Source organism: Anguilla rostrata, chromosome 4, assembly GCF_018555375.3.
Source record: "Anguilla rostrata isolate EN2019 chromosome 4, ASM1855537v3, whole genome shotgun sequence".
Taxonomy (NCBI): domain Eukaryota; kingdom Metazoa; phylum Chordata; class Actinopteri; order Anguilliformes; family Anguillidae; genus Anguilla; species Anguilla rostrata.
The window spans coordinates 52,932,730-52,957,539 of NC_057936.1; the positions used below are offsets into that span (position 1 = coordinate 52,932,730).

At 36.9% G+C, this 24,810-nt stretch overlaps 1 protein-coding gene across 3 annotated transcripts in view; it reads right to left on the bottom strand.

The window, feature by feature from the left end:
* Positions 1 to 24,514: 24,514 nt before the first annotated feature.
* Positions 24,515 to 24,810, bottom strand: part of zfhx4 (zinc finger homeobox 4) — a 79,965-nt gene continuing 79,669 nt past the window's right edge. For all 3 annotated transcript variants that reach the window (XM_064333174.1, XM_064333176.1, XM_064333175.1), the window contains exon 10: positions 24,515 to 24,810. This exon is cut by the window's right edge and continues 4,022 nt beyond it. The gene's annotated coding sequence lies outside the window, so the exon portion shown is untranslated.

Here is a 24,810-nt window from a genome sequence, read left to right on the forward strand (position 1 = left end):
ACACGATTATATGTTGTTGGAAGGTTTTGTTATAAATATGAAATATTATAAATTAAAAACAATTTTGAGGTGACATAGTGGGTATGGTTTATAACATTTATTCAATATTTTCCTCCTTGAACATGAACGTATTCGCTTTTAAATAGCCATTCAAAGAAGCTACAGTACAAAACAACATGATTGCCAGAAACATTGCTCATGCCCTGAATGTCAGTATCCCCATTTATGCCATCGCGGAAGCGCTGACCTTTGCTTTAATCTTAAATGCAAAGCAAATTCTACACAATGAAGACAGTGCGCTATTTCACTGAATTTAACACAGTTTACAGGTAGTAACAGGTATCTCACTTGTTATTCTTTATCTTTCCGGAATTACGGCACCTCTCCTCTTTATAGTGCTGATTTCCACGGGCTACGCATGTAATCTGCACATTCTGAGTCCATTTAGTTCGCAAATTGCCCCGTGTCTTCCTCCTGCCGCCTTAAAAGACTTGCATTACGGTGGAGAATCCTAACGAGATTCACACTTTGATGAGCCATCTTTCCCATTATGTCCTACATCCTGACTCCTTTGATGTCAGCCGTTGATTTCTCTGATTATTAGTTTTAGCGGTGAAGAGCTCTATTTTAATCCCGGTAATGCCGGCACTTACCTATTGTACCCATTGGACGTGTGTGGGCATTGCTTAATTGAAACTTGGCTCTGAGTTCTCACAATGTGTAAGAATACTAATGTGCCAAGTATAAAAGATTTAGACACTTTTTCTGGACATAAGAGGTGCATGCTCTTATTTAGCGCTGAAATAACAAACATATTTTCTTCACTGTTGGGAATATTCTATATATATTTGACAAAAGTTGGCATTTAAAAAACAATGCTATTTGTAGTGTTTCACTTCAGAAAATAATTTTTGATAAATTCCCAGTTACAGTCTCAATTAAAGCCCAAATTATCTAATTTGTTCTGGTTGTCATTGTAACATGCAATATCTACAAATGAGCACATTGTCATAAATTAGAAACCTTTCTGAAAAAAGCAATGGCAATTTCAAATAGTATGCTATTAACAGGATATCCATATGAAAAACTAATCTTTAATGCATTCGTGTTTCACAAGTGAAAAGGGAAAAAAATATTTACATTACATTACTTTTCCCAAGAGAGTTGAAGGACTTATATTTTTACATATTGAAATATAAGGTTGTGTTTACTGAAGCGTGTCTTGTTAAGTGTCTTTGCTCTAGGGTAGAGTGGTGAGCCTCCCTACTGGCTCGTCCAGCTTAAGCCTGTTCTTGATGCAGTGACTGACCCAAATTGAGTCGGGACTGTGCAAGTGCTGACTGTGGCTGGGATTCCCATGGGGCATTGCACAATTAGCCATAGCGTCCATCACCCAAGGAAAAGGGGTCTAAGTCGGCTGGGCCTCACCCTCCTTGTTGTGCAAGAGCACCTCCTTTGGTCGATCGAGGCCTTGCTGTCTGCCTGGGCCAACTGCGTTACGAAGAAGCAGCAGGGAGCATGCTTTGGATCACATGCATTCCAATCATTACTCTCCTAGATTGACCAAGAGTGTTTCTTGACATCGGATGGGCCTACAAATATAATCGGTCATTCAAAATTGTACAACTGGATTCAAGAAGTTCTTTCCACAGCACCTTGGGACATCAGCTGGAAGCTCGCAACTCTGCACTGCCACCCAAGGAACAACTTACAGCAGCGGCCCTTAGACTGCTATCAAGTGACTCAATGGAAGGGCACATGCCACGCTTTATCTTGACAGGCAACCCCATTCATCAAATCTGTCCCCTGCACATACACCAGGGCCCACCAGTGCACCATTCACCCTCATTGTCATGTCCTTTCAGTCCATAATACATAATAGCCATCAGTAAAGCAGAGCCCACCTCTGTGCTTCCGTGGCATTTTGGCACTTCCAGCGCACTCTTCCTGTTACTTAGCTTGCAAGTGACGATAGACCACAAATGGCTTCTCCTACTCTTAGTTAGCACCCCCTATCAGTGGGCAACTGAGATTAAAGGCTTCAGGTGGGATCCTAAAGAAAAAGTTTTCCCAGCACTGTGCAATCACATTCAGGTTGCGTTCTACCAGCAGAACAAGGGGGCTAGGTTGAATGTGTGCATACACATCAAGGACTGCAGTATACCATTGTTGTACTTTATGTTGAAGTTTAAATTGAACTGTAACCACTCAAATATTGCAGCTTTTAAATTAATTCCAGAATATTTAACTTGCATTATTTCTGCCTCATTATAAAATGCAGGTTATACCATAAATGCATCTTCCTTTAACATCATGAAAAAAAAGTATTATTATGGCTAAAATTTCTATTACGGCTAAAAGTCCATATTTACGCTACTCAACATGGTGCAATGGCACAAATCAGAATTATTGGAAAATTTAAACTATAAACTTGTATATGTGGAAATGTTCAGGCATCTGCTTCTTAAAAAAAACTACAAAGGGAGAACACATGCTCTTGTGGAGAAGGCCATACCTGAGTCCATGCGCCATGGGTTCTGATTGGTTAGGCCTGGGAATGAGTAGTGCAGTGAATCAGTTAACAACAACAGGGAATTTCTTGGGATTACAGTCTAGTCTGTGCAGTAATGAGCCTGAGGTGAAGCAGGTTTCAGCCAGGTCCAGGGCTCTCCACTCATTGATGGCTAATACGTACAAAATTGCAAATAATCTTCAGACATACTTCCAGATGTCCCCATGAATTTCCTGCAGCTTACACGGAATCTAAGTGCTTTGAAAGTTTGATAACTTCACAAATTAGATTGAAACCGTGCACATGTCTAGGAATGTGGCGAATATATTTTTACAAAGATATTGTTTAACTCTTGCATCTATAATGCTCAAGCCTATCCATGCTCTAAATATACTGTACGTTGCATGTGAAGCATTTTAAGTTTTATTAGTCTTGTCTGGGTGCAATTCAGTGTGAATATTTTGATTAAAGTTTAATTTGTCATTTATACATGTATGAAAAAAAAACGTTTTTGTGAGAAGTGGCTTAAAGAAGATTGTATTTTACATAGGAACACTGATATGGATGATACTGACTTGGAATATGGAATCTTGGAATCATGATTACAAACCTATTGTGTGTGTGTGTGTGTGTGTGTGTGTGTGTGTGTATGTTTGGTGTATAATTAGTGTAATTTGTAATTTGGAGTCTGTCGCCATTGTCTCTCAACATGAGGACCAAAAAAGAAAAAGTGTCAATGGCAGTAAAGCAGGCCATTATGAGGTAGAAAAATCATAATCAATCAGAAACTTGCCCAAAACTTTGGTTGTGTCAAAATCAACAGTTTTATACATCAACTTGGTTTCACAATCCATTTGCACTATTCATCGAATTCCGGCACCATGAAATTTGTACTTATCCTATGAATAAGGGGCTCCTGAAGTCATGTGACTTGTTGAGTTTCTCTAAATCAATACAACCCAGAACTAAAATCTGAAATGTTTCTTTCACCAGTGAAACAAAGAAGAGGTAAGCCAACTGCATTGCATTTCCAACGTGCATTTATAGAAAACATGGTGGAAGTAGTTTTATGGCTTGGGCATGTATGGTTGCCACTGGAACTGGCTCACTTGTCTGAAGATGTGACTGCTGATGGCAGCAGCAGGATGAATTCTGAAGTGTACCATAAACATCTTGTCTGCTCAGATCCAACCAAATGCCTCAGAACTCATTGGACGGTGCCTCACCTTGTAGCAAGACAATGTCACCAAACTTACTGCTAAATCTAAGGAGTTTATTGGTGCCAAAAAGTCAGCTGCCTAAATCCAACTGAACAGCTGTTTCAGTTGCTGAAGACAAGATTGAATGCAAAATTCCCCCCAAAAACAAACACAAACTGAAGACGGCTGTAGTACAGACCTGGTAGAACATCACCGGAGAAGATACCCAGTGTCAGGTCATGTCTGTGGGCCTCAGTCTTTAGTCAGACATTGAATGCGAAGGATTTGCAACCAAGTACTAAATACGACAACTTCAAGATTATGTTAATATGTCCATTTACTTATGGTCCCCTAAATTGGGGGACTATATCTAAAAAGGGTTGTAATTCCTACATGAATCACTGGATATGGATTTGTTAGATTCAATATTGTCAATTGGTAATAATGTTAAAATGGTAGAGTGGTTTTTAAATAGTTTATCATATCAACCTTTAGAAAAAACATTTTCATGGAGGATGATGTAAAAAAAAAAAAAAGGCTGTAATTCCTACAGGGATTAAGGATCCAGTAAGGATGTACAGTAAATACCCTCAAATGAGCACTTTAACCTCAAGTTCATTGTTTCATTTCAGATTCAATGTGCGGGAGTGCAGAGCCAAAACAACAAAAATGTGTCAAATACTTATGGACCGCACTTTGTGTGTGTGTGTGTGTGTTCTTTAACCAAGCTGGACATGTCAACTTCCATTATAGATACATCATAATTCAAGGAAAATAATGTATAGCTTGTTTTTATGTTTTTACATTTAATTGCTGAATGTACTTTAAAGTATTATGGTTTGGTTGTACTGTTTTTTTGTTGTTGTTTTTATGTGCCTTTTATATTATTGCAGTAAAATATCAGAAATGAGTAAAACAGCTAGACATGTAAAAAATGAATGACCAAAATGATAGCTATGCATATCCAAGTAATGTAGCTGGTTAATACAGACAACTCCAGATGAATGGCATTATATGTGTATGCAAACTGATGCCTAGTATTCAAAACAAACAAGCTGGTAATGGCTAACCTATAATGTGCACAGAACATAATGACAATATCCTTGTGTATTTCAGAACAGAATCTTCTGCTAGCTGAGAAAATCATTTTCCTGTTACCATGGAAACTATACTGCAAAGGTGCCTGAATCTGAACTCCTCTTGGAAATCAGTGAACCGAACATGTCTGCAAAGATTAACCTGCACAACGAAAATTTGCTCTGTTTGCAAATGTCTGCACAAAACATGCAAATCTTGAACATACAGGTCTGAATAACCAAAATTGATTTATCAATACAGCAGATATGTATATGTGTATATGAAAACATAAAAAATGGAATAAAACGGCAAAAACATTTATTTTATGTTAGAAGCTTTGTAAATTTGTATTTGTACAGTTTCTTAGAATGGCAGTTATTCATTATGCATTATAATTTTATGGATCAAGAAATCAATGAATGACAGAGCAGTGTTTTGATGTGTAGACTCAGATGTTCCGTGAAATGGACTGTGGGTGACACTTGAAGACATTGCATTTTGATGTCTGAATGGAGAAATATTGGCTATTAACCACTGTCAGATGTCTGCAAATTCCAGAGATTTCTCATATCCGGTAAGGAACTTTGAACATCTTACCTTCATATTTCCACTCAGGGTGAGCAAGGCTCAATATGACCTTCAATTCACTCATGGAACATGAAATTCATTATAGGAAAATAATCTTGTGCCCAATCGCCTATCCTTTGTTTTTCTGTTGACACAGCAGGGAATCTCAAAAAGCCGGTATTATTATTATTATTATTATTATTATTATTATTATTATTATTCGCTGCAGTACCTGACTTTGCAAAATGCATTATGGGGGCCCTATTGTATTATATTTGATCACAAGCCTTATTGAAGAATAAAAAGGTTTGACTTATTTTGTATGAAAAACATGAGAGGAAAAATAAATTTCCTTTTCATAATTATTAATATGTGGCTTAATGAGGATCATTATGAAATATACGTGCCTTTTCATGAGTTGTAAGTATACTCACTCAATATTCTGAGCTACAAATTTGTTATGCTATCCTAAGAAATCTCATTTTCAAGGTCATTTCAGAAAGTGTCTCTAAAGCCATCAGCAATAGTTCAAAGTGAAGAGACTCAGAGCTTATTAACCACTATGTCAAGCAGTCATCTTAGCACCTCTTCTCTTCTTTCAAATTTTAAAGTGCCCTTCATAATCTTGGGCTTGTCAGTGCTGACATCAATGATAAAAATCTCAGAAATTCAAAAGAAGGCTTTCATTACTTTCAACTTATATAACAAATTAAGGAATGCCCTTTGTTAAAAAACAAAACATTTTACTTCTCAAGCCTACTGCATAACTAACAATGGAACTAATGTTTTTTCTGTTTTTAAGATTTTCTGGCCTAGAACTGTGACCAACAAGAACTTAAACAAAGCAGTTGACTAGTTCAAATCATAGTCTTTTCCAAAAGGAAAGTTTGGAATTGTGTTTAAATGTATACATATTCTTTTTTGTTGTTTATTTATTCATTTGAATGCATAAGAAAATAGCACAGAGCCTTCACCTGAAGTGTCTCAGGCGGGTATTCCCCGAGGGGGATCTCATCTTTTACGTGGCTGTGCAGCATCAGAAAATGTGGGTTGTGAGCAGGGAGCGCTGCATTAAAAAGCCCTTACCCATGGGTGATTTATAGCCCCCCACCCGGCCATGCCTGGTGCTCCAAACCATCTTTCTGCTTGGAGCCATTTGTGAATTTCAGCTCCAGCAACTTGGTGCTTTATCAAACCGGGGCCTTACCACAGGACTGCTGCACATCTGGTAATTTTGCATTTTAATGGTTATTTTCACCTATTCAATTGTAATTCTGCGCTCTAAAGTACTGTTGCTTTCCAGTGACTCTGGCTGAGGAAGACAAAGCGATACAATTACGGGATTTCCTGTTGGTGGCACCTGGTAGTCCTGCTGATGAATATTTGAATGTGACAGCGGCACTAGTGGCAATAAAGCAGAGGATAACCAATAGCATTATGCCGCCATATTTGGAGTGGACTCCATTATGTACCACTGAGGATGCCACTGAGGGCCGCTTTAAACACCAGAGTGCGTCCCAGAGACCCTCCTATTCATGGCTGCAGTGTAACCATTCAGACACACAGGTTGCAATTTAATCCTCCTGCGTTCAGCAAGTTGACACAAGCGTGGTAATCTACCCTCTAATTGAGGTCATGTCCCAATTAATTACTTTGAGCATACTGATTTTAATGGATGTAGAACTCCTGCTCTGAGGGCATAAGTGATTAGTTGCAGCGTTCTTTTTTCAAGGGTTTGTAGGAGCCTCTGTTTAAAGAAGCTTCTTTCTTCAATTCAATTAGTCTAATTATCTGGTAAACAGAAAAGTTGGTGAGCCTTTTTATGCACATTGTTAGATTAAATCAATAATATGTGGTCAAGCCACAGCGTCATGCCATTCAAATACTTCCAAAGACAGGAGCAAACAATGTTAAACCTTTTTAAAATGACCTGAATTTCTCTCACGAAGAATGCATGAAAGAGGCAAATGTTTTCCTGTCAGTCCTTTAAAAGTATTTGATTCGATAGACATACTTCAAGGCCTCAAGAGTCATATGAACAATGCATATGCAATATCAATATGTATGGTGGTTGCGATGCTGTAATAATATCTCATTGATAATCTCACATACAGACACGCATGCCCACATGCACACATACACACACGTGCTAATTCTAATTTTATGATCACTTTGGATCATAGAATTATCTTAATGCTTTATTGCAACTGTGTCAAGCACACCAACAGACCTAATGCAAACCACCAAACACATAATAAAGAATACCAAATGACATGTTTTGTAAAACCACTGGGAGTAATGCTTCTACCAATCAAATTAAATGTTTCTTCACTGGAGAAAGGTGTAGGGCACTTTCACTGTGGCATTCTGGGTACATTTTCAGGGAAAACTGAAAGGCAGGGTGAGGACCTGTGACCTTGTCACAAGGGATGTGGGGATTTCACACTGCAATAAACACTCCAACTGTAATCTTTGGGCTTCTTTCAGGCATCTGATGGGCCTGGTGTTCTCTCAGGTACTATATTTTCCTCTACATTGAAGTTCTGACAGCAGACAGAAACTCACAAGATCATTCCAGCACTATGAAAAAGCCTCGCTATTTACTGTGGGGCTGGCGCCACCATACCTGGGTGGGGTCTTGCATGTGCGAGACAACACAGAATGGATTACCAAAAAGGAATAAAAGCAGAGGGGAGAACAGGACAATCGGATGCAGAGCACTTCTACTCACACTTTTATGAACCAAACAGGACAGTAAATCCTCCAAGCATGAATGGCATTTGATCACGTGAAAAGATCACGTCTTTTCCATGCAGATATGCTCCTGAGGCTGAAGGCCCGGCACACATATGGTGTCACAACTGGGTGACCAACTGTCTTCCAGAGGCATTTGAAGCTGTCTACAAGCCAAAAATGTTATGCCACCTGTGTTTAAAAAAATAAAATAAAAAAAACCTTACAGAATAATTCAGTTAATACTGTGCATCTGCATTTATTGAATAGCAAACCAAAGTATAAACATTTTTATTTTTATTGCTACCTAGATTAACACAAAGATTTTTACTTAAAAATAATTTCATACACAACTCCTTCAAATAGCTTCTTGTGGCTTTGATTGCAAATAAACAAATAGTTGGAAGTCTGTCCGACAATTTTGCAAATGGTGGTGGGAGAAAGATGAAGGGATAGTTACTGTAAATAGACTGAAATATGATCTGTTTTAAGTTTTTTAAAACCACAGTGGCCAAAACATCACAGATCTCTTTGGGATGCAGACATGGATGTGTCAGTGTCAGTGACTACTGTCTGCAGAAGACTTACGGAACAGACCTACAGAGGCTACACTGCAAGATGCGAACCACTAGTCAACAGCAAAAGCAGGATACAAGTTACCGGTTACAGTTTGTGAAGAAGTACTGAAGAGAACCTGCAGAATTCTAAAATAATTGTGTGATGATGAGAGCAACTACCAAACTGGAACTGCCAAAAGAAACTGTCCGAGATCCAATGCATTCCTCTTCATCTGTGAAACATGGTGGTGGGAGTCTTACTGTTTTAGCATGTATGGCTGCCATGTATACTGGCTCACTTGTCTTTATTGATGCTATATCTGCTGATAGCAGTGGCAGAATTAATTTTGAAGCATGTTAGTTATCCATGTTCAAGCAAATGCCTCTCAACTGATTGGATGGTGCTTCATCCTACAGCAAGACAATGATTCCATAAATCCTACTAAAGCAACAAAGAAGTTTTTCAAAGCCCAAAATTGGAAAAATTTTGACTGGCCAAGTCGTTCACTCAGTCTGAATCCATTTGAACATGTGTTTCATATGCTGAAGAAAAAACTCAAGGCAACTAGCGCTTAGCTAGAATCCAGGCCAGAATCTGTAAAAAAAAAAATTGAAAAATTGAAAAAAGAAAAACTGTGTCAACAAGTGTACATTGATTATTGATAATGTCACATACAGACACATACATATGCACGTACACAAAGACACACACATATGCAAAGCAATGCATACAAGTCTCTCATAATAAGTAAATCAATCGGAATGTTTCAATTTTATATTTTAACTAAATATATCTGGTAATACTTGAGGGGAACTGCAACATATTTTTTTATTGACATTACTGTTTTTAAACATCTCTTCAAAATATATATTTTTACACTTTGTGGTTTATGCAAATTGTACACAGTGCATCAATTCCTATTAAAATAGAAAATGGTTCAGCATCTTCATTATTTCTGTAGTAACACTGTAGTGTTGTTTCTTTACTGTTTTTTTCCCCGTCAGTAGAAACTACCGCAATTGGTCTGGTCCAATAATTCATTGTTCGGAATTCTGAATCCTAGATTACATCTATAGCAGCTTAAAGTGTATTTTCCTATAAACAGCAATCTGTGGCTCATAAAAATTCATTATATAAAGGCATAAACAAGCCCCTTTCCTTCCAGTCACAGGCAGTAAGTGATCCATCAGTTTTCCACAGAAAACCAATTTCATTGCAGATGTCTTGTAATTTCCACTCATGCTAGATTGTGGGGCCCACATCACACACTCCTTGTGCAGGGAATGTTGGGGTGGGGTGGGGGGGGGGGGCGGGGGGGGATTCTGCTCTGGATTTTAATGGGACAGAATATTATTTGCTGTCTCATCAGTTTTGTAAAATAACTAGAAGATGGTCTATCATTTGGCCAATTCTTCGACACAGTATAATTTGACCTAAGATGCCTGCCAATTTCATTTTATTTGAAAAGTCTAGACATGCAGAAATTCTCTTTTTGACATATTGTGTTTTGAACAAATGTTCCTTTAGCACATTATAGCCTGAATTAAAGCAATGTGCATGAACAACAAAAAACTACTTGAACTGCACGGTTTGAGCGTGTTGTAGTCATAAAATGACAACATAATTACAATGGCTTATTTTATAACGTGTGATTAAACAAACAATGCGTGTCACTTATTTGTAAGGCTGGCATTGTAAGCCCTTTATTCCTTTGCATGTATTTTTTCTTCACTTTAAACAGAAGTGACATGCGTGTGCTTCCACACACATACACAGGAGAGCGCGAATAATGAAAATGCAGAAAACTCGAGCGGACTTGAAAGCAGCTAGAAGGTTGTTATGGCGATCAATGATAAAAGCGGCAGTTTGATGTCGAAGTCATTGGGACGGAGCTGCAGAATGTTTAATGCTGGAATAATGTAGTCATTATGACTTACAGAAGGGAACTTATTTTTGTTCATTTGTTTCACGAACAACATCGCCAAACTGACAGACGATATTACTCTTGTCGTTAATCGGCCTCATTCTGGGGAAAAAATACGTGCGGAAATATAATTGACAAATATGAATTTGACATTGTTTTAACTAGAAATACATGTAAAAAACAGAAGGAGGCCAAGATTATTCAGAGGTCTATAGGCCAAATGTATACAGTAGTCAATTAGGAAACACTTCCCAACTAGTGACTATCAAAGGTAAATGGACCAATTCATAATTCTGTTTTTGAAGAGGTCATCCATGCATGGTGGAAAGGACTGCATTTATTAAGAAAATTATCACGCTAATGTATACATGAACTAAGCTTTGTTAAAATAAAGTGCCTAGTTTTGAAATGTTTGTTACAGTCACAAATAGCAATGAAGCTATCTAACATAACTACCCATTTAAACTTTTTTAAATGAACACAGCTGCCAAGGCAGAACAAAGTTCAGTTACAAATCTCATATTTGTCGTGATTACTCTTAAATCAATGAAAGACATAAAAAAAACTAAAATATATATGAAACAAAACATTGTTTATAGCAATTATAGCAATAAAAAATAAGCGCTCACAACAAAACTTTTATCCTCAAACAAATAATTTAAAGTGAATGGATTTGATGATCACAGATAAGACACAGTAGAGACTGATGAATGTAAAATAAGTGATTCTCACTCTATTGCCCCCCCCCCTTTTTTCCTTTATTCCTTCCTTTCCTACATTAGCAAAAGAAAAGCATGAATGCATCAGAGGGGTTGGCTTGCAGGCCATAGCTGGTGGGCTGAAGGTGCCATGGTCATCTCTACAGAGGCCCAAAATGATAATGCTACGATTACAGTCTCACCACCCCAGATCTAACAGAGTAGTAAACAGGTTGGGTTGGGGGGAGGGGGGGGAGGTTAGCCATAATCAAAGTCCCGCTTTTTTCGAGTCGTATGGTCTTTTGATATCTAGACAACTGTGTGATTCACAGTGCACTGATTTTTATGTGGTTTGACTCTGTAAATATTCAAGGAAATCATAAAGGCTGACTTCTATGGTTAGACGGTTATGCACATGTGGGAGTTCTGTTATGTTCTATTGGCTTACAGAGCTATTGCTTGTTCTATACATTCACCATGAATATATGAATAATATTCCTCAAATACAAGTACAAGTGTATGTATAAATATATAAATATGGATGCACGCACACATGTACATAGCCAAATAATCTTGTAAATATATCTATTAATAGAATTAATTATACCAGAATGATGTGACTACACAATGAAGGAGTTTTAACTGATTTAACCGAAGTAGGACATTTAAAGTCCCTTCTTTAAAAAATAGATAGTCACTGAATTTGAGCACTGCATTTATGAAGCAAGAGACAGTCATTAGAGTTGCACTTTATACTGACTATGGCATTAATATAGTGATAATGAGTTACAGAAAAGAGTTTTTCTTATGCGCTTCACAAACAGTCTCACTTCACAAACAGTCTGAAGGCACTGCTGTTCTCATTAGTTAGCCTCATTTGGAAAAAATAAGAATCTGAGGTTGAACTATGCTTATAGTTTGTATTATAGTTAAAAAGTTTTTTTTGTGTTATTATATCCAAACTGTAAAAATGTAATAAAGCAACCATGTATGCAATTAAGACATCCCAGCACCTGTTTGCTTATGAACATGAAAAGTTGAAACAACGCTTTAGCAAATAATCTCAGAAATTAAGCACAAATGAGGGAACACATTGAGTACTGCATTTCCAAATCTTGTGAAATCAGCAGTAAGATTTCCACTTGGTTTTTCCATGTCATTACAGTTACCTTCAAAAAGCAACATCATCTTCCCAGAAAAATATTGTCCTGATGCTCCCTACTCCAAAAAAACCTAAAAAAAAAATACACACACACGCGAACGGGCACACACACACACACACACACACACACACAAATTGCTGTTTAAGGCGAACCTTTTTATTGCAGCGGCTGTGGCATCAGAAAAGTTGAGAGTGCCGAGACAGCTCTCCGGAGCGTGTGTGTGTTTTCTGTCTGGGCCCTTTGACAGAGCGAGAGGGCAGGAGTGTGTTTCCCTGTTTCAGCGGTGATAAACTGCTCCTGAGGGTTGTGTACACACAGCGGTGAAATGCGCCCCTCCCTTCACATCTGGTCCCGCACTCCTCGCGCCTGCTTCGTTTTCCCGTCGTGGAGGCACTTGTAAAATTTCAGGCCTCGCTGTTGAGCACTCTTTAAATGTAAAGCCGAGTTATAAAAGGTGACATATTTATTGCTGTTACCATGGTATTGTTTCCAGTGTAGAGAACAAATTAAATATAAAATTGCATTGTCGAATGCCCGGGTCTGAATTCACATGAACACACCTTCACTGACCCCACCTTGGTACGCTCCTTACGAGTGTGTGGGTGTTTGTGTATGTGTGTGTGGGTGTGTGTGTGTGTGTGTGTGAGTGCGTGTGTGTGCGGTGTGCATGCTTCTGTGTGTGAACTAAGTAAAACATAAATTGAAAGAGGATTTGACCTCACTTTAGCACATACCCCGAGACAGTTCAATACATTTGAGTTAAAATAATAAAAATGAATATAGCTTCTCATCACTGAAATACAGACCATTAAGAGAACTAATCTCTAGACAGAATTCCAGACCAGTATGTCTCTCCTTCTTTCCCCTCAGTTACCAGTTAAATGTTTTATTTTCGTAGTCTTACAAATCACTTCTCATTCATAATGTACAATACAACCTCTGCATTCCAATTTAATGAATATACCCGTATAAAGTGCTGTGCTCATGAATAAAGTGCTCTTCACCTTTTTGCTGTGTGGGGCATGTATTTTCTTTATTCTTTGAAGAAATAGACCAATCCGTCATTTTGGACAATGGTAAATGGCACTCTATTAGCATAAACTCTATTTTCAGCTTTGCAGACTCCTGAGAGTTTTGTCATTGCATCGGTGGGCTTTAACTCTATATATATATATACTCTACATATATATATATATATATAAAGCGTTCAGGCCTGTACCATTTTTTTGGTGTACGCCACACATGCCCTCTCCGAATATGGAATAAGGATGACTCATCTGACCATATCACTTCTTTCCACATCTCTTTAGACCAATGCCTGTGGTTTTTGTACTACTGAACTCTCAAATGGGCATTTGTCTTTGTAATGAGGGGTTTATGCACTGCAAACCTACTAAAATATCCCTCTCTTTGTAGTTGTGGACGGACTGTTCTTGCTGAGACAGTCTGATCACATCCTACATTGACATTCTCAGTCACCTGAAAAAGAGTTGCTCTTCTGTTTTTACTTACATATTGCACTAATGCATGAGCATCACGGTCATCGAATGTACACTTTCAACCACAATTACCAACCCTATTTACTGATGTCTTTCCCATAGACCTAAATGTAGAAGTCTCTTTACTCATTGTTCCCATTGAAACACTCGCCAGTTGAGCAGTTTTTGTGTCTGAAACTCCTGCCAATCATGCCTCAATAATGAATCCTCTTTCAAAGTCATTTAGATCTTTTCCTCTTGCTATCTTGATCCAAAATTGAGGTCAACGGTGCCTGCTCAGCATTTTTATGCATGCCACAGAGCATGATAGTATGCTAATTGTTTAATTGTATCATGCAGTACACCTGTATGGAAGCATTTATTCAGGTTTTTTCCTCTAATTCATCACCCATCCCATATATATATGATGACGAATTAAATGCAAGGTATATATACAGTATATACATAGTTAAATGCATGAGCAACAGGACAGAAGGGAAGAGGCTAACAAACAACCAATTCTGTTCTATTTTCAGTTATTTGTGCTTCACAAAAATGACAATTTTACTTTGAATGTCAATTCTTAGACATACCTTTAGTCAGAATCAATGACTCCAGAAATGCTTTCTTTATGTGCAGCAACATGCACTATCCAAATTCAAAAGAAATTAGGATTTCTGTTCCGTTCTTGAATTTTCAGAACAGACATCCTGTAACAGTTTTGAAGACCAGAACAATCTTCAATTCACTGGCCTGAATGAAGCTTCTATAGCAACGTTCACTTCCTTTACAAAGAATTCACTTTCTCATTGGTATTGCTGCAATTTTCTGAGCAGCATGATCATTTGCTGTGCAGACAAGTAAACAAAACTCTCGGCAAAAAGTTTAACATGATTCATTTCCAGCAGAATAATTGAGATGTATTTGTGTATTTGGCAGCTGTGCCTCTCTTCTTTGAGTGATTTCCCTTCCATTAAAGATTCAGACAATTCACAGATGGATGCACCGTAAGGGCTGGCCATTTCTCCTGTAGTGACAAAGAATGGCCTACTGGACACATACCCACTGAAATTGCACATTAAGTGGTGGGACACAGTTAGTGTTATAAAATAGCCATCTGTTGTTAGTTGAAATGTGTATGCACACACACACACACACACACAAATGCAGACAAAGAGAGATAGAGAGAGAGAGAGAAAGAGACAGAATGAGCAACGGAGAAAGAAAGGCAGCTTTTAAAAAAAACATTTGCTGGGTTAGATGCTGCAGCAAATGCAAAACATTCACACAATGTTCCTGCCATGTAGTGGCAATGTTATAACATTCACAAAATATTTCAGTAACACTGTGAGAACATTTTGTGTTAGCTGTGTAATAATAATAATAATAATAATAATAATAATAATAATAATAATAATATAAAATGATTTACAATGGTCTTGAAAACTAAGCCAATATATTTTGTTTAAAGATGCACATTGAACTTCAGTGAATGAGAATCTTTTTGTTTTGCAAAAAGGGAAATAAGCTTTTTCTCTCCACAAGAAAGGGCCTCATATGCCTAGTTTCATCTGTCTTAAGTAATACTGCCTTCCCACCTTCATCCTTAACCCTTTGGGATCTGTGGTTTTCTGAACATATTGGAAAACAGAAAAGAACAATCTGATTATAGAATCCCAAAGGGTTAAAAACAGCATATTTTGCGAGCATTTGCAATATTTATTTTCTGTAGTGAATCACTGAAGCTAATTTAGATTTTTCAGAGGTTTCCTCACTCTTACACATAATGTAGACACTTTTATTTGTTGACAATGCAACCGACAGTTGAGAAAGGAAAATCATGAGCATGTGGATCTGCAGCTTTGCAATAATATTTTATGCATTTTTATCCTCTTTCCTTTTTTCTTCTTTTGTCTCGTTATATGCTAAGTTATCACATATCTCAGTATTATTTAAGAAGACTTAAACTAAATAAATTTAAAAATACAGAAAATCCAATTACTACACTAGTTTTGCCAGTCAGAGATGGAGGTGCTCTGTGACTTTTTGTTGCTTGACTTATTTGGTCAAATTCAATTGTAGTAATAATAACACCCTGGGTATCCTGCCAACTGAATCCCTCCCTCGCTGGGGTATGGAATGTTAAAATAGATGTGACCTTACTGGAATGACCTGGTAATAGTGTACACTATAGAGTACACCTCTATGCTTCTAAGAACAAGTATGCTACATGGTCACAAGTATGTGGACACCTACCATCTAACATCTCATCTAAAATAATGGGCATTAATATGGAGTTGGTCCACCCATTGCTGCTATAACAACCTCCACTCTTCTGAGAAGGCTTTATACTAGATGTTGGAGCATTGCAGAAGGGATTTGTCCACTTTCAGCCAGAAAAGTATCAGTGATGTTGGGCCTAGCTCACAATTGGCTTTCCAATTGATCCCCAAGGTGTTGAATGGGGGGGGGCTGGAAGCTATCCCAGAATGCACTGGGATAGAGAGGAGATTATATAAAATCTCAATAGAGATAATAGAAAGAATTAGTTTCTAACTTTTGCTGCTTGACAAGCCCATTTATTTATTTATTTATTTATTTATTTAGGCTCTCCAGGTGTGTTATTCTAAATGAAACACAGGTGTTTAAAATGGGGCTGGCGTGTAAATCATATTTCAGCTATTAATATAGACCACTTATTAGCTAGTACTGCAGGAACAGAAATAACAGGCGGCTGAAAAAAGACAAATAAACACCCAACCCCTTTCTTATGCTTTGACAACTGGTACATTTGTGGAAGTTCATGCACTGGCACATGGAGGCGTGATCATTTATTTGGATGGTGTATTTTCTTTAAATATGATAATGGTCAGAGGATGCAAAAATACTGTTCAACGGAAGTCATTTAGCATTAGAACAAACTGAACAAAGTGCGAGCATACGACAAATGCGTTTCAAAACATCTCGCTATGCTGAGAAATTAATTAAACATAACAAGCAAAGTTCAAACAGGAGCTTGGATTTATATATTTATATATGCTTTGGTTTGATTTATTTTATTTTATTTTTTATAAAAAATTAGTTAACATAAAAATGATCCCTGTTATAACCCGTTATATATATATAGATTAAACCGCTGAAATGACTGATTAATTCATCTAAACATGTACAATTGCCAGGCAACTGGTGAATTACAAATGTATAGAGCATACAGCCAAGTCTGCATAACTGCCCTTTCCTTAAATCTCAATTCTTGTAAAAATAAATATATAAATAACATCTCATCTTTTTCCACTCTTTCCATACCTTAATATTCCTGACCATTATGCAACAAATCGTCCAGCACCCCAAAGGTGACGTACTTCTCCCAATTGGTCTCAGCTAGGTAGCTTACTTTTGGTCTTGCTAGCCTACCCTTTGTGTTATTCAGATCACTGTGAGATCTGTTCATTCTAACCAGCAGCATCAGAGGGTTGCAACATGCCTTTTTCCTTGTCTCACGTGATACCACATCTGGCAGCTTGTGACATCATTACGGTGGCGATAGCCAGCAAAGTACAGCCGAGGCAAGAGTAGAAAAAAAATCGGCTTTCACATAGCCCTCAGCAAATGGATTTTCTTGGGATAATGTGATGTTTGGGACACTGAATAAGGAATTAGCAAGGAATGATACATTCCCACGTGCAGAACCTAATTAGACAAAAATCAGTTTAAATTGAAAGTCCTGGCTTCAGTGAGCTAAATGCAGGAATTAGTATTCTACACATGGGAATTTAATGGCAAGTGAAAATCCAATCGCTTTTCATTCAGTTCTCTATCATGGATCCTGACAAAGAGGATAAGTAAAACAATAACATTACAAACTATATATGAATGTCAAATATTATCTTAAGTCTAGATCAGTCAGGTTTTGTGATATCATTTTGATGATTGGGATAACCAGAATGTCTCTTCTAAATTTGATGGCAGGCGAATCTTTCTGTAATACTTGACATGACAATGCACTCACAATTTTTCCAAAATGAAGAAAAACAACAGAGACTTTATAGTTACAGTCATAATACAATATATGCTGGGTGTCCTCTGCCACCATGGGGAGACATGCAATTCATCCACACATAGTGTGACTAAATTAGACCTGACAAAATTCTTAAAATAGGCATGAATTGTCATTTTATACAGCTGCTGGGAAGGAAAAGCCAAATAAATCTTCAGATATTGACAAAATAAAAAGAGGACAAATTATTGCCCCTGAGAGGAAGGGGAACCCAGCACAGCAATATCAAAATTATTTCCACAATATCATCAATCAGGTTAAAGTGGTCACATGACTTTCAAATTAAGATCACAGCAGAGTGTACGAGAAGTGTCAAAATTAAAAGGGGATCACTCTATTCTAAAGCATGCCACAATCAAGAAAATACAATGATTAGAAAGGCAGAGAATGGTTATTGGTCAGACTATTGCCAACATCTTTTAAAGATGAAGGTACCAGGTTTTACGTGAAAGAAGACTGGAGTTCAGGAGCTCAGGAGGCATATTCTAGCTGACCTTTATTGCTCTCCGGTCAAAGAACAGAATGTTACTCCAAAAAATAACTTGCATATCTGCTGTAGCTGTGATGAGATAAGGGACGGTAAAACAACTGTGAATATGTGGTAGGTGCAGTTTTTTGTGTAGCGGGAAAGTGGAAGTACAGGCTGTAAAAAAAAATCTAATGTCCTTTACCATTGTTCTCAGCAAAGGTCAAATACAATTCAATCACATCTTATGGAGAAGCACACCACAGAACCAGGAAAATGTATGCTTCTGCAAAGAATACTGGGAATAGTGTTCAACAGTGGTCGGTTAACATTAGAAGGGACTGAATAAAGTGCACACCTAACCGTCTCAGAGGAACATGTTTCAAAACAACTAGATATGCTGAGAAATTAATGGAACATAACAAGCAAAGCTATTATTCATATATGCTTCGGTTTGACACTGACTTTTTTTAAATAAAAAATGAGTTAACATAATAATTATCCCCGTTATGACCTTTTGTTATACAATAGATTATACAGCTGAAAGGACTGATTAATTCATGTGAAAATTCACATGTTTGTAATTGCAAGGTAAGATGTGCTAACTTGTGAATCACAAATTTACAAGGCATACAGTCATGTCTGCTTAATTGTCCTTTCCTTAAAGAAATAATGAAATTTCCCAGAGGTCTCAGTAGACAGACAGACAGACAGACAGATAGACAGATAGACAGATAGACAGATAGACAGACAGACAGACAGATAGATAGATAGATAGATAGTTATTTTTTCCACTCTTCCTTTCTATACCTTAATCTTCCAGACCATTATGCCATCACAAATTCTTCAGTACTCCAAGCATTATGACTGAAAAGATGACTGTAAAAGCAGTTCATTTTTCTTGGTTTCAAAAAGGATGCATACACAGAGGGCGGTTCTCTTAATAACAAAAAAATAGCAATCTGTTATTTACATTTTAGCTGTGCTTAAGCACAGCATTCGCATACTGCACTGTCAGAGGAAAATGTGAAAAATTTGTACTTGTAGGGTGATAGTGGCTTGTCACTGGGGCAATACCGTCAAAGGTATGCCCATTGTACCTTTTACCATATTCGATTAAAATTCTAAGGTACAAATATGACCCAGTGAGAAAACTTTAATAGGAGTTGTACTTGAGAGAACAAAAACAGACCACTACCCTACTTTTTTTTCTGACGGTGTGGATTGGCTGCTGCCTGGGTAGCAATGCAGTGCAATGAGTAGGGTACTGGGCTTGTAAGTCAGAGGTATTAGGTTTGATTCCCAGCTGTTGTTGTACCCTTGAGCAAGGTACTTAACCTGAATTGCTTCAGTAAAATATCCAGCTGTATAAATGGATTTTATGTTAAATAAATAAATGATCTGTGTAAATCACTCTGGAAGAGAGAGTCTGCTAAAAAATAAATGTATTATTTATTTAGTGATGTAAAGGAAAACCTAAGCTAGCAGTGCTTTGACAGACAAGCACGCGGTATCTGATTCATGTTATACCTAAGAGTTGCTGAATCTTTTAATAAACAACAATATTCTGTTTGGCTTGTTAAATTAGTACAACAATTGAATGTTGATTATCATTTTTTGTGATGTCCCTGACATGACCAGGGGAAGGTCAGATGATAACAGGAAAGAAGATGAAGTAAATGAGAGGGGAATGGGTAAAGGAAAATTATACTGCAGACGAACGAGTAACTATCTGCCTATCCAATACTAAATAAGGCCTGGCTAGTCTTCAAAGGCTTTTCCGGGTACGGGATGACTTTAAACACTGAGCTTCGGGACACTTAATCTGCAGGCTGAGACCAAGAGTATGACTAGCGTACCCCCAGCAGAGATTTAAAACTTCACCCAGAGTTACCTTCAAAAATGATAAAGCAAATGTTATTTTAGGAGGAGTTGTAATTCAGTTTGAAAAACTCTAAATAACTGGAGTTACTATGCGGCTAGCAGAGGGAAAAACGAGAGTCAAGATTTTATAGAACAAGTTAATGGTCAAACGCGAAAATGCAAATGGTCAAACTGCTTAATTTTGGCATTAAACAATTGAGACATATATATATATATATACCTATTCACATATTTATAGAGAAAATTAACATGGTATTTTTGAAGATTTTCATTTTATCTATAAACAATTGAGAAATGTATATATATATATATATATATATATATATATATATATATATATCCACATATTTATAGAGAAAATTAACATGGTATTTTTGAAGATTTTCATTTTATCTATAGCAAAAAAATAGTTAAATGTTTAAAGTAAATGTAGGCATTGCCCACTCTAAACATTTGCACTCTAAACATTTGCAAACTTTGACCATTTACTTTATCTATAGCAAAAAATAATATTCAATTTTTTTTGCTATAGATAAAATGAAAATCTACAGGACCATAGATATCGAGGAAAGAGGGTTGGGCGGCCCTGCTTTACAGAGAGGAGACATCATACTGCTCGGGTAATATTAACATGGTTGAAATTCAAATTTCAATGTAATCTTTCTTATGGTTTTTAAAAGAACATATTTAAGATAAGAGTTTTTTATATAAATATTTTGGTTAATTTCAGTAATGAACTACAGATGAGTTGAATCTGTAGAATGCAGTCTAGTGATGCTTCTTCAAATCTGTCACCCACATCCAGTAAAAGGACAAAGGATGATAAAATGTGAATGTCAGAATTCTTTTGACGTTGAGGGAAAAAAGAATTGCCAAATAAAATCTCTTCCTCTCACAAGGACTCAAATGAAGCAGGTGTAGATGTAGCAATGAAAAACCTGAAGTGCACCACAAATTATGGAATGTGTCACATATAAAGATGTAAATGTACCATGTATTTTACTCCTAGAAGGTGAACTCAGTGAAATATAGGCCAGAGCAGAGGTATGAAGCATGACTATGGAGTAGTGCTCAGATGAAATCAATTAAACCCGCGAACACGTTATATATTCACAGAGATAGAAATATATATTAGGATCTCCTTAGGATGTTCACAATGGCAAATGAACCCAGCTAGCAGGAAAACTATTCTGAAAGAACTATTCTTTGTAATTGTAAAAACAAAACAAAAAAATGAAAATAAAATAAAGTAAAACAATTATGTGGATAAGGTTGGGGTTAGTGATTAATAGATTAGACATTTCATGTGCATTTTTCTCAGTCAGCAGAGGAGGAGCTTATGAAAATACCTGTGCACAGACCCCTGAGATTAGCTGACACTTCAAGGGATAATCCACTGCATCTGGTTAAAGCCAGATTACAACAAAAATATCATGTCAAACGCAGAATACTATGCAGAACGGAAATGTGCTTTCCTCGTGGAGTCAACAATTTTGCTTATAGCTAAAAAAAATAAATAAATAAACCAATTTATTTTAGGGTGACGCACTTGGGTTGTTTGAATATTATACTGGTAATGCTCTATTGGTTTGCTGTTTATTTTTGCTCAGATTCCTACTTGATCCTACAGACGTGATTTGTGTACATGCGGCATTTGCCCGGTAAGCTGGAACAAATGTGATTCTGCTAGACAGATATGTGGCAGTCAGAAGATGTGGTTCTTATGGATTTTTTTTTTATGTCACCAACATTCATTACGTGTTGTTTAATGATCCGCAGGACCTTCTCATTGTTTTACGTGTTAGAGATAAAAGCACAAGTCCATGTGTGATTCTATACATATAGAATATGTATATCGTGCAGATGCACAAAAATATTTTGTGGCAAAATAATCTGGAGAGTTCTGGTTATTTGTTCAAAGAAAAATGATAGAGCGCTTCCCTCATGTTGTAAACATCAAAATCAATTAATGTGAGATCAATAGCACCCTGCAATTCTAATATGATGAAATTGGGAGGGGAAGACCCTCACATTGGATCACTGGCAATGTGTGGTTCTGGTCTGCCAGATCATGGCCTGAAATTGACAGGCTGTATTTTGGTTGAAATGTCTAGAAAGGTGACCTTGTCCAACCTCTATCATACATGAAAGAACAGTTGCTTAGTGAGACTTCTGATTTTGAGCTTAATTTACAACAAGCGTTGTATATATTCAGAAGGAAAAGCTACATCAACTCAAGACCAATCACGGTCACAACTGGTACAAATGCAGGAGTTGCTTACTTTAATGTACGTGTCACAGAAAGTCATGCATCATCCATTAAACAAGCTGATGTAACAACATACAATCAAGAGTTTTTCTTCTACGTTTAGTTTTCATCAGCTACATTAAAACATTGCTTCAAAGTTAATTTAGGGCTAAAATATATATTTGTTTGTATGCACAGAAAGTCAGGAGTTTCTAAATTACCTTCTTTGTTAGGAAAATCAGGATCACTTTATGTCAATCTGGTCCCAGAAATATTTGTTTTGATTTGATATTGACTCAGTATCAGATTTAATCACATTCATTTGTAATGACTTCTTTTGACTATACTATCTTTGGGAGGTCCAGCACCCCAGCATTTCATTTTGGAGAGAATTTTACGAAGGGTCTGTTTTGTATATATGTATATATATGTTTATAAATAACTTTAACTTCTGTACACACAATGCTTATTTCCATTAGGCAGATTGCACGAAACTGGGAATCAATATTTTAAAGTTGCAAACATACACACTAATGAATGCAGAGCAAGTCTTTCAATTTTAAATATGGTCCTGATAAATTAACACTTGTCAAAATATTTAAAAAGATCAATCATTCATTGAATGAATGGTTCGAAAAGGCTTATAAAACACTTTTTTATTCTTTGTTGAAATAAAAATATTTGGCTTACTGGCAGATACACTTCAGACTGTCCAGTGGCCCAGTCAGTGAAGCTGCTCAGCATGGGTTGAGGCTGGGCTCTATATTGGCATATTTGAGCGACCGAAGAACACAAGTCTTAAAACAGCAGGACTCAACTGGCTTTCACCCACCAGGGGCAGGTTGGTTTTCAACTGATCAGTGTTTATCATGTAACTGCAACATGAGTTCATGAGCCAATATGTGACAACAGGCTACAGTCTCTCCAATCAGTGCTAGCTATGCTGTAGTACTGCAGTGAGCGAAATAGCTATTGACTGCCGGACGAGTGCATCAAACAGCCACACACATTTCAGCTGCAGTCTAGGGGGGGGGGAGGGGGGTGTTCAAAATAAACTGGGCATGTATCATAACTACCAAGAGAACTGGTCTAAATCTTATTTTAATGTGATGCTAGCCTCAGAACGTAATAATCTATTACTTTCTTTATTATGGAATTGCTTCAGCCATATTTTAATCGTAATTCTTCCCTTTACCGGATACCCACCCTAATAACGTAACTGACCCAATGTATAGAAAATGGTAAATGTCCTCTTCTCTATCTGTGGCATATTATAAAATAAGTGCATCAACAGATAATTTGCGCCACTACATTTTTTAATATACGGCCAAACACATTTGTGTGTTCGGCTTACGCTAATATTCAAGACTTAAATAAGGTCATAATTCTCTGAACTTATCCACTGGTTAGACATGTTGAGTGGTGGATCTAAAGCCAATTCACTTTTTGACTCCCTGACGAAAGCTTGATGCTGAAACACGTCAGAGTTTGTTTTTAAAGGTTTAATATGACCATGCCACAACAATAAAGGCATTTTAATTGTTAAAAAATAGAGTGCCTTGGAGTTTTCTTTGATTTCGATGTTTATAAGTATCCCATCCAAAGAGCACCTCAAACAAACTCAATTTGAGTCCAGGAAGCGCTCCTACCCAAACATTTTTTGAATACACTAGCAGTTAAGTGTTGAAATCCCAGGGGAAACAGCTGTTGCATTCAAGTAAGTTATTTTAACTCGATTGCTCCTATAAAAATCAAGGTGCAAAATTGGCTTACATAACGGAAACTGAGCTAAACTGGAAAAGCTGTACTGCCAGCCTGGATAAGGGTTGCCGTTAAGCAAAAACATATTTTCCACAGAAGTGAAGTTGCTGATATACGCTGATGTACCACACATTTCAATGAATGGGGGAAATAAACAGTAAATAAAGATTTTGTTAATTCACACTTAACTGGTTTGCAGATACAGTTTTTAATGTATCACAACAATGAGCAACAAACATACTTGATGAACTATTTCCAGAAGAAGTTGTTCAAATACCATCTACAATAAACGTCATTTCAACTATGACAACAGGTCTGTGACAAAATAAAAAAAAAGTTTCAAAACCATGTTATTACCGTAATACGGTACAGTTGAGACTTCAAACATTACAGTAACAAAAACTAATGAGACTACTCTCTATATATAAAACATCAATAACATTTTTGGTTTAGTTTATTTAAAGTTTTAGCCATAGGGGCTTTTT